Raw genomic sequence first — 12,292 nt, forward strand, 5'->3', positions numbered from 1 at the left:
TGTGAACCCGTATCTATGGCCCTCTGAGTCTCGTAGACGAATAGCGCGAGCTGGGTTTCACATGACCGTCTTTTTCGAAACCCATGCTGATTCCTACAGAGTAGATTTCTAGTCTCCAGAAAAGTCATTATACTCTAACACAATACGTGTTCCAAAATTCTACAACTGATCGACGTTAGAGATACAGATCTATAGTTCTGCACATCTGCTCGACATCCCTTCTTGAAAACGGGGATGACCTGTGCCCTTTTCCAATCCTTTGGAACGCTACGCTCTTCTAGAGACCTACGGTACACCGCTGCAAGAAGGGGGGCAAGTTCCTTCGCGTACTCTGTGTAAAATTGAACTGGTATCCCATCAGGTCCAGAGGCCTTTCCTCTTTTGAGCGATTTTAATTGTTTCTCTATCCCTCTGTCGTCTATTTCGATATCTACCATTTTGTCATCTGTGCAACAATCTAGAGAAGGAACTACAGTGCAATCTTCCTCTGTGAAACAACTTTGGAAAAAGACATTTAGTATTTTGGCCTTTAGTCTGTCATCCTCTGTTTCAATACCATTTTGGTCACAGAGTGTCTGGACATTTTGTTTTGATCCACCTACCGCTTTGACATAAGACCAAAATTTCTTAGGATTTTCTGCCAAGTCAGTACATAGAACTTTACTTTCGAATTCATCGAACGCCTCTCGCATAGCCCTCCTCACACTACATTTCGCTTCACGTAAGTTTTGTTTGTCTGCAAGGCTTTGGCTATGTTTATGTTTGCTGTGAAGTTCCCTTTGCTTCCGCAGCAGTTTTCTAACTCTGTTGTTGTACCACGGTGGCTCTTTTCCATCTCTTACGATCTTGCTTGGCACATACTCATCTAACGCATTATGTACGACGGTTTTGAACTTTGTCCACTGATCCTCAACACTATCTGTACTTGAGACAAAACTTTTGTGTTGAGCCAACAGGTACTCTGAAATCTGCTTTTTGTCACTTTTTCTAAACAGAAAAATCTTCCTACCCTTTTTAATATTCCTATTTACGGCTGAAATCATCGATGCCGTAACTGCTTTATGATCGCTGATTCCCTGTTCTGCGTTAACTTTTTCAAATAGTTCGGGTCTGTTTGTCACCAGAAGGTCTAATATGTTATTGCCACGAGTCGGTTCTCTAACTGCTCAAGGTAGTTTTCAGATAAAGCACTTAAAAAAATTTCACTGGATTCTTTGTCCCTGCCACCCATTATGAACGCCTGAGTCTCCCAGTCTATATCCGGCAAATTAAAATCTCCACCCAGAACTATAACATGGTGGGGAAATCTACTCGAAATATTTTCCAAATCATCCTTCAGGTGCTCAGCCACAACAGCTGCTGAGCCAGGGGGCCTATAGAGACATCCAATTACCATGTCTGAGCCTGCTTTAACCGTGACCTTCACCCAAATCATTTCACATTTCGGATCTCCATCAATTTCCTTCGATACTATTGCACTTCTTATCGCTATAAACACGCACGCCTCCCCCTTCACTGTCCAGCTTGTCTCTGCGGTATACATTCCAATCTGAGTTTAGGATTTCATTACTATTTACACCTGGTTTCAGCCAACTTTCTGACCCTAGTACTATATGGGCGTTGTGACCGTTTATTAATGAGAGCAGTTCTGGGACCTTTCTGTAGACGCTCCTGCAGTTTACTATTAGCACATTAATATTGTTATTCCCTGTTGCATTTTGCCTACTCCTACCTTGCTGCGTCTCAGGAGGCGTCTTGTCGGGCCTAGGGAGGGGATTCTCTAACCTAAAAAACCCCCATGTGCACTCCACACGTACTCCGCTACACCCTTGTAGCCGTTTCCGGCGTGTAGTGCACGCCTGACCTATTCAGGGGGACCCTACATTTCTCCACCCGATAGCGGAGGTCGAGAAATTTGCACCCCAGATCTCCGCAGAATCGTCTGAGCCTCTGGTTTAAGCCTTCCACTCGGCTCCAAACCAGAGGACCGCGATCGGTTCTGGGAACAATACTACAAATAGTTAGCTCTGATTTCACCCCGTGAGCGAGGCTTTCCGCCTTCACCAATTCCGCCAACCACCTGTACGAACTGAGGATGACCTCTGAACCCAGACAGCAGGAATCATTGGTGCCGACATGAGCAACAGTCACACATGAGCACTGCACAGGAGTAGAAAAGGACTGGTGAGGTTTAAGAAAAGGAGCAGAAGAGGACTGGTGAGGTTTAGGAAAAGGAGTAGAGTGCACAAAAGTCACCCACAACCTGAGTCAGGGGAGGCTTGTTGCCAGTATACATCCTCTGTCTATGTCAATTCACCCTAACTGATAATTTGGTGGTAGTCATGCCGTTGTAAAAGGCTGAGTAGTGTTCACGTAACAGATGGTATGGGACATGTCATTCGTAGGTAAAAACGCACTGCACAGTCTTTGCATATGATTCGTTTGACATCATGACTGCAATATATGAAATGTAGCTAACATACTGAAATTGTATTTAAAGCTGAGAGCAGAGCGATATCCATCACAATTCTTGTGCACCCATTGTTCTGTCCATGCATGATGTGAATCGTGTAATCATAGCACCCGTCTACTTCGTAAACAGTTCAAGATATCGAAAGAAGGTTTTCTTTGCAAATCATAGCTATTGTGCATGACAAAAATACATTTGGCACTATAACAGTGGACGTTTTACTTGCTGCGAGAGGAGAACGGAAATATTAGCTCACTTTATTACAAGACAGATATGAAGATTTATTTAACTTTGTATATATTCCACTTCCACAGGAATGCTCGGAGTCTTAGCTACTGTATATGGATATTAAACTATCACTGGACACAGAAAATTTTACAAGACTCTTCTCTTGGTGTACACTAACGTAAGGTTCAAAATTAAAGTTCAGCAGAAGACATGAAATACACTGGTGCCCTATTGAAGACTATGCTATCAACTTAATAGTTGATCATGAACTAGGCTAAGGATTCCTCTGGTCGGTGGATGTTAATCAGTGTCTGCGTGATGGCCCTGTGGGGCTGGGAGGAAGTGTGAAGCTTCACCAAAAACATTAAAATGTGTGTGAAATCTTATGGGACTTAACTACTAAGGTCATCAGTCCCTAAGCTTACACACTACTTAACCTAAATTATTCTAAGGACGCACACACACACACACACACACACACACACACACACACACACACACACACACCCCCAAGGGAGGACTCGAATCTCCGCCAGGATGAGCCGCACAGTCCACGACTACAGCGCCTTAGACCGCTCAGCTAATCCCGCGCGGTGAAGGTTCACCAGTGTCTCCCATTTATCACTGCAGTATGCAGCGAGACACTGTTATCTTTTGTTATATTGATGCAAGCTGCTGACTTTGTTACAGCACTACAATCTTTGGATGGTACCACGATAGCACACAAAGAGATGCATACTTTGCTGTATGATTAATTCTCGAACCTTTTTTATCTGTCGAGATATGTGGTGGATGGTACAGCCAACTCATGGATAATGCCATATCTAGCCAGAAGAATGCAAAAAACTGTACTTAGCAATTCAAGAAATGTAGTCCAGGGACATAATTCTGATGGGAGAAATCATGTATATGGTTCGACAAGGTTCAATCTTAGGTCCACCACTATTCCTCATATACAGGGTGTACATAATATCCGGGAACACTTTCAATTATTTATAGTACAATAACTAAACACTGTACAGATATCATACTGCATTTTGAAAAGAAACTCTGAAAGTTTTTTTTTTTTTACAAATATTTTAATACATACCATGTGTGACCCGGCACACATCAACATGGTAATCGAATTCTTGCCATACCCTTCCCAACACGGCATCGTCGACTGTGGCAGTCGCTTCCCATGTTCTCTCCTGGAGCTCTGCTACATCATGTGGTAGAGGCGGTACATACACCACATCTTTAATGTGTCCCCACAGAAAAAAAAGTTACATGGAGTGAAATCTGGTGATCAGGGAGGCCATTTCATGGAACAGCTGTCCCCTTCTGTAGCATGGTCGCCATGTTTGCAATTAGCGCTGGCTGCCGACTATCAGAAAATTACCAAACTACGCTGTGGCGGTATACATGAAAAAAAAAAAAAAAAAAAAAACCCTCTCTCTTTGAAATGACATATGTATGATATCTGTACAATGTTTGGTTCTTGTGTAATAAATAACTGAAAGTGTTCCTGGCTTTATGTACACCCTGTATGCTAATGATCTTCCATCTACTATACAACAAGCAGAATTAGTTCTTTTTGCATATGACTCTAGTACTGTAATCAATCCAAGCATATGTACAGAAATGGAACAAATTGTAAATAAAGTTCTTAAAAGTATCATTGACTGGTTTTCTGTGAATGGTCTCAGCCTCTATTTAAAAAAGACACAACATATTCAGTTCTTCACATCTATAGACACTACATCAACAATAAGTGTAACACATGGTGAGGAAATAATAAGTACGGTGGAAATTCAAAATTCTTAGGGGTCTATATTAATGAGAATTTAAATTGGAAATCATATACATTCTGGAACTCTTAGAACAACTTAGTTCAACCAATTTTCACCTGGAAGCATTACAAATCTTGGGACGAGACAAATTAGTAAGTTGATGTATTTTGCATATTTTCATTCAATAATGTCAAAAGAATTATGTTCTGTGGTAACCCATCTTTAAGAAAGAAAGTCTTCATGGCACAAAAATGTACTGTAACTATGTTATGTTGTGCTTACCATGATAATCTTGAAGACATCTGTTAAAAGAGTTGAGCATTCTGACTACTGCTTCACAGTATATTTATTCCCTCATGACGTTTGTTGTTCATAAGACACCACAGCTCAAAATGAACAATGAGGTACATAATTACGATGCCAGAAAGAAAAATGACATTCAGTACACCACTTTAGGGTTGTCTGTAGCACAAAAAGGGGCGTACAACGCTGCAACAAAAATTTATGATCAGCTAGCCAGTGACATAAAATGTGTGACAGCAAAGTAAAATGTGAAAACAAACAGAGAAATTTTCTCCTTGAGAAACTACCAACAAGCTAGATTTGAATTCTTATTTCATTAAGAAATATTGTAAAAGGCAAGATTCAAGGCATTTTGTTTTACACATTTTAATTTTCTGATACTTGAATAGTGATTAGGCAGATTCAAGTATAATTTTCTTCTGAAAAAGGTATTTCAGTTCTTTTGTAATAAGCATTAGCATACTTCAGAGGGGGGAGGGAGGAATTATACTGAAAAGGGTATTAACTTCAAGAAACTTGAGGGAACTTTTAATATTGAAGAACATCCCAAGAAAGCTGTGTGTGATGTGTGATAACCAATAAGACTTAATATGTTGCTGTGCTGATTAACCTTACGTTAATGCAGTCCTTGTCATCCTTTCTACTTCTAGCTCCACTAGGAACATGCAAACAGTCTACAAAGGAGACTGCTTACAATGTACATGTGCAACACATTTTATACAGTGCCGAGGTCTTTAGGACTATTACCACACAAGACTAACAAAGAATACTAATGCATACATAGAGGGATGACACAAATGGTTAAAGGTTTGTTTAACCCATGGGAGACCAACATGGAGATTGTGGGACAAACAGATACAAACTATCCCAAGAAGAACAACTGCATTCACAATCGGTCTGGTGAGCATTTTCCAAGTTTGGCATGCACCATCATATTGAAAGAGACTTCAAACTTAGAAAGCATTAACCCATACCAACAAATTACAGCATACATCTAAAATAATTACTGGTCTTGAGTTTCATTTCATAAGTAGGTTTACTCTGCAGCTTTATGGTTCATTATAAGGTATTTGTGGGAAATCTTACAGTGAATCAGAACAAAATGGGAAGAAAAAACCCTGATAAAAAAAGCAATCCAACAATGTACATTGAGTCCAAAATTTGAACCATCACATCTTACCTTGTAAGAGGAAGTAATGAAAATTTCATAAGCGTTGTTCTGACTGGTTTGATGCATCACACCACAACTTCCTCTTCACCTTTCAGTAGCGCTTACACAAAACAACTGTGTTATTCATATGTGATGTATTGAGACTGGAATTTGCAAAACACAGGATGTCGTCAATCATCATCTGCATATGTTTTTGTTCAGTGTGCTGCTATGTTCCCCATTGCTTGCTCCATTACGATACCACAAATTTCATCTTCAAAATTGATGTTTCACCTCAGGCAAATCATGAAATACCAGCTCTTGATGTATCAAAACTTATCACAAATGAGGGAATGTAGTAATCGATGACAAAAAATGTCTGTGTGCCGTCACATAACCTGGTTATTAAGCTACTGCTACACTGCTGCCCCAATTGCCTTGCAACTGAAGAAGACTGCAATGCAGGCAGAGCATCTCCCAGCTGATTCAATTCTACTGTCATTGCGGCCTCAATTTCTGTAACTACAAGGTCCAGTACTTATACAGAAGGGACTACGACATTCATCAGTACACAGTTGCCACCTGAAAAACGAAAACTGTTTTAGAAGAAACAAATTATATTATGATATTATCTTACAATAGCAGAATTCATAATGCAATAACGAATGTTGATTTCTTTAAAAATACATTATCACATATTATAGTAAGTTGCCTAGTAATTTTATAATTTCAAATTGATATTAATTACAATGTAAAGATTTCCATCACTAGTGAAACAGCTTTTTCCAAATAATAAGACTATCTCAGCTTACATTATCAGCAGAACAGCTTAGTGCAAATTGTTTTCTATAAAGTGCCCAATTTTAGCAGCATGCGACAGTGGTCTTAAGTAATTTACATTTCAGCTTTTCTAAGTGGTAAACTTGCATCAACTTTCATTTTTACAGTGTACATGCATCACAAATACGAATACAAGCAATTTTAGAATGACTAGTTTGATGTAGCTTTTCACACTAGTCTACCCATGTGCCAGTTTTATCCCTATGTAAATACTAATACCTAAAGTGATTTGAAACGGTTTACAATCCTTGGCCTCTCTCTACAATTGTTACCCCCCCCCCCCCCCCCACTTTCACCACTTACCAAATTAAATGTTAAATTACACATCACGAATCGTCGTAACTTATCCCTTCTTTTATTCAAATTGGGGAATGAATTTCATTTCTACAGATTTCAGTTCAGTAGCATTTAATTTGTTATCTGATCTACCCGTTGAGGCTTGGTTTCACATACGGCATAATCTATTTTCCTTCTGTATGTAGCGCCCCTGTTAATCGTCCATACAACAGTAGGTCATTCCGTCTCAAATCAACTAACAGCCTGAAAGTTGATATCTCAGATTTGGATTATTCCCCCCCCCCCCCCCCCAAGGTAATGTACCCACTAACACTAGTTTAGATTTGAAATTTCAAATTTTTCTGCCCTTTGGTTTTTGACTTTCAAGGGTTTAAAAATAAAAATAAAAAAACCTCCGTTTTTGATTAATCGATGATTGTTTTAAAATGCTTTAGCTCAAAAACTATACAACCTAGAGAGCTCAAACTTGCACCATTGTTTTCCTCTATAAATTCCCTTCAATTTGATATGTAACATGACTATTCTACCTAAATTTGAAAATTTTAAACTATTCCAAACAAATATATTTTTTTTTGAAATTTCCAAAATTCGTACCCTCGGATTTTTTTAATAAAAATTGTATGTGTTGTCCAGTCTGACTGACTACATGCATGCAAAATTTCAAGATGGGATCTCATTGGGTTCTTGTATAAAATAATATTTTACTACCGCAATACACAGTAGTGAGGTGAAAAGCAGACTATTTCTAGGCTATGAAGGCCAAAGGTAGGCCTATGCAATTCTAACAAACTTAAATTATTATGTTAGCCTTTTTATGCAACATTACCCCCTTATTGTTTGTTAATTCATTAAATGATATTTTAATATGAGAATAAAATATATAAAAAAAAGGAAATACGGAAGCATCCGATCCCGCCCGTCTGCTTTGATCCATGACGTCACAAATATGGCGGAAACGACCATAGACCACGATTTCAATATGGCGCATATGAAGTTCGTACGTACACATTATGAGGACGAAAATACATCGAAAAACAAACACACACACTTCCCACAAAAAGCCTAATGACACTAACGGGACAAGCGTGGGAAATGGGGTGTTTTTGGGTGGGGGCAAACTAAATATAAACAAATTTAGACACCCACCCCCATACAACACCACACAAAATGATGAAAAAAACCGACATCACAAAACTCCCCAAATAGCACTAAACACAATATCATCTGGAATCGGACACTTCCCTTGACCTATATAGCTCAACAGCAGCTCCCGATCCCAAAATTAGGATAAAACACTTCCCCTTGCCTATATAGCTCAAAATCATCTCCCAATACCAATATCAACATACACAGCCACACATTGGGATCGAAAACTTCCCTTGACCTGTGTCCTGTTAATTTTATCCGTCATATCCATTCCTGAACAAAAACAACAACTAATTAATTAATTTTACTAAAATTACTACACAATGTACAGCGAACAACACTAAATTAACCTTCACACAAAATCATTAACTTACTGAAATGAATTTTGACTACAAACACAGCCGACACTCAAAACAATTCTGGATTATGAGCAAAAGCAAACTGAGCCCATTACACCACACAAACGAAAATCCTGAACATACCACCAGACAGCACAACAAACCACAACACGACGACATCTACAAACACGCCACACAAACAAACCAAACTCCATGCCGCCATGACGTCACACACGACAACACCCTTACGTCACGGGTCAAAGCTGACACGTGGGATCGGATGCTTCTGTCTACCCATAAAAATTATAACTTAAGAATCTTACGATTTTGTACGACATTCACTTTTTATTATTAAAAAAACGTGAGATTTTCATATAGGGACAAGGCTCTAGTTTCGGCCACTACCCCACTTATGGCCACCTTGATGCAACGGGGAAGCTACACTGCACCCTTTCATTATATATTATAAATGGGAGGGAAAACTAAAACATCTCCAGTATGTCTTCATATCAGATTGCCTGAAACATAATGCAGTTGCTTTCTATGTATTCCAGGAAAAACTGCTAGAAATCATAAACCAAAACTTGTCTTTTGCAGTTAAAAAGATTAGGCCTACTTACTTTTCTGATGGCAGTGCTGCACAATATAAAAATAAGAAAAACTTCCTTAATTTGTGTTTGCATAAAACTGATTTTGAAGTTGAGGCAAAGTTTGAGTTCTTTGCAACATCCCATGGCAAGAGCGCATGCAATGTCCTTGGCGGAACTGTTAAGCGGCTAGCTGCTAAAGCCAGCTAACAAAGGCCATATGACCAACAAATCTTAACACCCAAATCACTTCATGTATTTGCCATAGAAAACATAAAAAACATTGACTTTGAATATTGCACAACAGAGGAGTATGAACAGACCAAAGAATACTTACTTCCTCAGTTTAGTGACTCAAAAGCGATTGTGGGAACACAAAAGTTTCACTCATATAAACCCTGCACAGAGAGTCAAATTACTGTCAAGCCATATCATTTTAGTCTGGACGAGTCTCTTGAATATGTGACAACACTGAACCAAATAACACCGTCACATATGAAAAATATTACTGCTGGTCTTGTGACAGTAGCGTATGACGACTCTCGGTGGCTATGATGCACTGAAGAAAAATACAATGACATGTACCGAATAAATTTTTTACACCCAAAGGGTCCAGCCCAGTCTTTTTGCTATCCACAACCAAGAGATATATTAGATGTCCCAGGAAATACTCTTTTACAAACAGCGAATCCAACAACAGCTACGGGAAGAACCTCAGTTGAAGTGCTAAAGAAATGAAGTTGTCTTCTATTGCTTTGGAAAAGTATATTAAAAGATCATAAAAGAAGCACGTTTAAATTATGTTACACCTACCCTCACTAAACGCTAAGTTGTATAGATACCATGTGTAATAACTTTGTAAATACCAATTGGTATTAGAAATACAGTTCTATCCATGCAGATATCAACAAGTTAATCTTTTTCCCAAGTGAAATTACTTATATCAAATTTCTAATATAAAGAACGAGTTGTAAATGATTACAAATAACACTGGAAAACCAAGAAAAAGATAATCTCTACCATTTACGACTAAGGATGAATGTGAGTGGCTTTATTCAAAATTTTGACTTGTTGCACAAGTAGGGCCTATTACCAATTAAAATGTGTTCAATCCCTTCTGATGCATAGTTAAAAGAATCATGAACATTAAATTAAAACAACACTATATCATTTAATGAATTAACAAACAATAAGGAGCAATGTTGCATAAAAAGGCTAAAAAAGTAAGTTTGTTAGAATTACGTAGGCCTACCTTAGGCCTTCATAGCCTAGAAATAGTCTGCTTTGCACCTCACTAGTGTGTATTGCGGTAGTAAAATATTATTTTATACAAGAACCCAATGAGATCCCATCTTGAAATTTTGCACGCATGTAGTCAGTTAGACTGGACAACACATACAATTTTTATAAAGAAATCCGAGGGTACATATTTTGGAAATTTGAAAACATGTTTTTTTGAAATAGTTTATGCTACCTAAATCTGAACATTTTAGTCATGTTACATATCAAATTGAAGGGCATTTTTAGAGGAAAACAATGGTGCAATTTGAGCTCTCTGGGTTGTATAGTATTTGAGCTACAGCATTTTAAACAATCATTGATTGATCAAAAACAGAGGTTCTTTTGATTTTTAAACCCTTGAAACTCAAAAACCAAAGATCAGAAAAATTTGAAATCTCAAATTTAAACTAGTGTTAGTGGGTACATTACCTGAAAAATAATTCATCCAAATCTGAGGGGTCATGGTTCAAATCATGTAGTACAATTGGTTTATTTGACATGGAATGACCCATGCGCTCTCCATAAAATCGGATACATAATGAATGTAACAAGAAAAAAATATTTTTAACAGAAAGGTAACGTCACGAAATGAAAAAAAATGTGCATTGCGACAGGACAAGGCAAGCACACCAGTGATGCACTAGGAGGTAAATTGTTCGACAAGCAGCACATAAGGCCACCAATTATGTAGTAGCATAGAAAGTTAATGAAAATATACAAAACTAACAAAACTACATCATAAGTAACAATCACTCACACCTACCTACCCACCAACTCTCTTTGATTCAAATTGACACAAGGAGATATGAGAGAATAACATAACAAAAAAGCTGAATGAAGTTTACACTAAAGGAAAGTAGTACAGTAAGATTCAAAATCAGAAACGGATGCTTAGTGGTCTTCAGACGAATACACGACGCAAAAATTAATGGCACGTGATCCCCGGTGAGACGAAAAATTAATCAAAATACAGTACGTATAATCTCGTGTTCTCCCCTTTCCAGGTTCAGTTCCAGCTCCAACTTCACGGGCTTTGTGAGAGAAACACACTGTAACTAATTGTTGTTAACCACAACATTCAAATACAGATCAAAAGTGTATGTTAAAATCACTGCACAATTTCTTTCTTTTCTCTTTTATCAACACGCAGTTTATAATAAAACATTTATTACAGCCAAACACAAACGTAAGTTCTGATAGGTTATACGACACCATAAATATAATTATATGAAAACATGAACTTCCAATTACGAAATTTTGTTCGAATCAACAGTTATCAATAAAAGGAAAACTATCGTGTGTTGCCAACTTATTTTCGACCATGTCCCTACGGCCTACACGACTTGTAATAAGTCCCAATGTTCATCTTAAAAAGTCCCCACGGACGCAAAAAATTCTAGATTGACTACAAAAAAAGAGTTAATCATGTATTGGGTAGTAACCATTTCCCTTTATTAGCTATTTTGAGCACTGAACGTTCACTATTTCCAAACAAAATATTCCTAATGTTATTTGGGGAACCTGCTGCTGTTAGTTTCTACATCATGTGCGCAGTTCATAATTTTTATGGCTCTTGCTAAAGGCACCAACAGAAGCAGTGAAATGGAGTATTTATTATGGGAATGACGCACTATTTTCAGTTATATTGAACCGGAGGTGTACGAAAAGAAAAGGCTTGTTTAAGTTTTTTTTTTTTTATTTTATAAAATTTTATTGTCTGTTACTTTTAGCTAAGGTTGTCGGGCACCGGAAACTTGGGAAGCACGAGGTAGCGGGTAGGGGTTGGCAAGGGGAAATAATATTACACATTATACAAAAAAAGTTAGCTTCCAGGCGCAAATTTTTATTTCTTCAAGTGACTAGTTTTGTAGTTTCACGAA

At 38.0% G+C, this 12,292-nt stretch overlaps 1 long non-coding RNA gene across 1 annotated transcript; it reads right to left on the bottom strand.

The window, feature by feature from the left end:
- Nucleotides 1-4,901: 4,901 nt before the first annotated feature.
- LOC124606639 lies at nt 4,902-11,620 on the bottom strand. The gene is made up of 3 exons (XR_006978703.1): nt 11,180-11,620; nt 5,954-6,505; nt 4,902-4,959 (listed from the first exon to the last, which is right to left on the bottom strand). It is a non-coding gene; the product is annotated as an uncharacterized LOC124606639 (long non-coding RNA).
- Nucleotides 11,621-12,292: the final 672 nt, after the last annotated feature.

This window comes from Schistocerca americana, chromosome 3 (assembly GCF_021461395.2).
Source record: "Schistocerca americana isolate TAMUIC-IGC-003095 chromosome 3, iqSchAmer2.1, whole genome shotgun sequence".
NCBI lineage: Eukaryota > Metazoa > Arthropoda > Insecta > Orthoptera > Acrididae > Schistocerca > Schistocerca americana.